The 2,627-nt window shown below is 53.5% G+C and overlaps 1 long non-coding RNA gene across 1 annotated transcript in view; it reads right to left on the minus strand.

Moving 5' to 3' along the window:
* Nucleotides 1-1,614: 1,614 nt before the first annotated feature.
* LOC119469884 overlaps nucleotides 1,615-2,627 on the minus strand; it is an 18,434-nt gene continuing 17,421 nt past the window's right edge. Inside the window, exons 2-3 of the long non-coding RNA XR_005198735.1 lie at nucleotides 2,333-2,403; nucleotides 1,615-1,754 (exon numbers count right to left, since the gene is read on the minus strand). This is a non-coding gene — a long non-coding RNA (uncharacterized LOC119469884). The remainder of the gene's footprint in view (nucleotides 1,755-2,332; nucleotides 2,404-2,627) is intronic.

The raw sequence follows: 2,627 nt of genomic DNA on the forward strand, positions 1-2,627 counted from the left end.
GCAATTCTCCTGCCTCAGCCTCCTGAGTAGCTGGGATTACAGGCACGCGCCACCATGCCCAGCTGATTTTTTGTATTTTTAGTAGAGACGGGTTTCATCATGTTGACCAGGATGGTCTCGATCTCTTGACCTAGTGATCCACCCGCCTCAGCCTCCCAAAGCCGGGATTACAGGCGTGAGCCACCGCGTCCGGCCTAAAATAGCACCTTTAACAACAAAACTCTTTGAAGGTAAAAGGGCAGGAGGCCAGGATTCAAATTCTAGCCACTACTTCAGAATAGCTGGGGTGGTGGCTGTGCCATTTAACGGAGAAGGGGGAAAAAAAAGACGCCAAGGGGGCCACTACTGATGAATCCACTCCACCTTCCCTTCCCCTCCCATATCTGCAGGCTGATTGTGGCCAAGGAGTGGACAAGCCCAGTGGCACTTAGCCCAGCTTGAACCATTCAGTGTTTGCCAGTCCACTAGCGATTGGAGATAGTGGCTGTGATTGCATCTCAGATCAGCCAATCAGAGAGCAGGTCAGAGTAGGGCTCTGTCTGGGGGAAGAGCTACCTCCACTCACTGCAGGCAAAGGAGGAAAAGCAAGCCCCGGAACCCTGGAGCTCAATTCAAAAAATAAAACTTTTTTATTCTGTGAGTTTTCAAACACATACAAAACCAGAATAGTATAAGGAACCCCTATGTACCCAAATCCTGGGGTCTAGCAGCTGTCAACATTCTGCCACCCTACTTTGATACCTCTCTGGTCATTCCCCACACGTGAGTGCAACCTCACCTTTTAAATGACTTTATTGAGACACAATTCACACACCGTAAAATTCACACTATTAAAGTGGTTTTAGGCTGGGTGTGGTGGCACCTGCCTGTAATCCTTGCTACTAGGGAGGCTGAGGCACCGAGAATTGCTTGAGCCCAGGAGGCAGAGATTGCAGTGAGCTAAGATCACGCCACTGCACTCCAGCCTGGGAGACAGAGCAAGACTCTGTCTCAAAATAAATAAATAAAAATAAAGTGGTTTCAGTGTATTTTTTTTTTTTTTTTTTTTTTTNCAACATGGTGAAACCCTGTCTCTACTAAAAATACAAAAATTAGCCAGGTGTATTGGTGGGCACCTGTAATCCCAGCTACTCAGGAGGCTGAGGCAGGAGAATTGCTTGAACCTGGGAGGCGGAGGTTATAGTGAGCCAAGATCGTGACACTGCACTCCAGCCTGGGTGACGGCAAGACTCTGTCTCAAAAAAAAAAAAAAGGACCTGAAGGTGGCCTTGGGGGCCCTGATCATTAGTGTCTTCTATAAAATATACCACTAACTGAGCACGTATTTAGCACCTAGACTCAGCACCTGTTAAGCTTTTGCACTACCATCAGAGGCAGGTCATGGGAAGTGCTCCCGAAGACCTTCTGTGGTGGCCTCAGCAATGCTCCAAGAGCCCTGCACCCCATTAGGAACATGTCCCTTTCCATATGTTCCACACTATGAAAAAGACACTAGGATCATGCCCCTGTCTCAGGTGAGAACACAGAGGCTCTGAGGATAAATTACTCCTCCAGGGTTCCCTGCCTGTGCTGGTGGCCAGATCCACACACACAGCCTCCTCCTGGTGGTTCCCTTGCCCCTCCCCACCCACCCCTGATCCCAGCTCACGTGACAACAGGATCGTGGCAGGGCTGCAGGGAGAGGCAACAGCAGTCGAAGTCCTTCACAGCATCTCGGCTCAGTCGAATGTTCTGGGTCCCATAGCCCGAGGCCGCTGGGGACGGAGATGGGCAGAGTGATGGAGGGGCAGAGCAACAGGAGACCTGCCCCTCTCCAAAGCCCGGGAGAGAGGACAGAGACAACGCCGCGGTGGGGGTGGGGGACACAGAGAGAAACAGGCATTCAGGAGCTGTTGTCTGTGTGCTGGGGCAACAGGCTGAACCCAGAGGGAGGTGTCAACCCTGGAGCGTACGTGAGAGGCAGACAGGCCTGCTCACACTGAGTGGCAGCTCGGTGGAGGGGCTGACTGCTGACTCCCCTCCAGTCTTCTGGCTGTTACCAAGCTCGAGTGCCTGTCCCTATTTGGGCCTCAGTTTCTTCCTCTGGAACGTGGGGTAACAACACGTCCCGCCCTGACGCTCTGTTGGGAGGAGTGAGTCCATGCGCAGAAGGCAGGGAACACAGCGCCGGGCCACATGGGGGCGCGGGATCACCCGGCTATGGCTTACGTGGTCATGGCCATCCGCGTATGGTGGGGGCAGGAGAGAGACAGGGACACAGCGGAAGCAAAACCTCGGCGCGAGGGGAGATGGTGACGCCGAGACACATCCGTACCCCGCCCCAGTCCCCCACCTGTGTCCTTCTTCTTCTCGTGGTAGGTGTAGACGGCCCCCGCGGTGCAGTTCTTGCCGTGCCGCGTCATCCTAGGGAGGAAGGGAAAGTTGCGGGATTGTAGTGACCCGAGGCAGGCAGCACAGGGACGACCTCTACAGCCCTCAGAGCTCATCTGCCTCCTCGATGGGAAAGCGGAGGCGGAGACGGGGTGAGGTGGAGGAGAGGGAGGGCATGTGGTCGCCAGGCCTCCTCCAGGGAGACTCACCTAGACTCGTTTAGATACTAAAATAGCACCTTTTTTTTTTTTTTTTTT

Source organism: Cebus imitator, unplaced genomic scaffold (assembly GCF_001604975.1).
Source record: "Cebus imitator isolate Cc_AM_T3 unplaced genomic scaffold, Cebus_imitator-1.0 Scaffold948, whole genome shotgun sequence".
Classification (NCBI taxonomy): Eukaryota; Metazoa; Chordata; class Mammalia; order Primates; family Cebidae; genus Cebus; species Cebus imitator.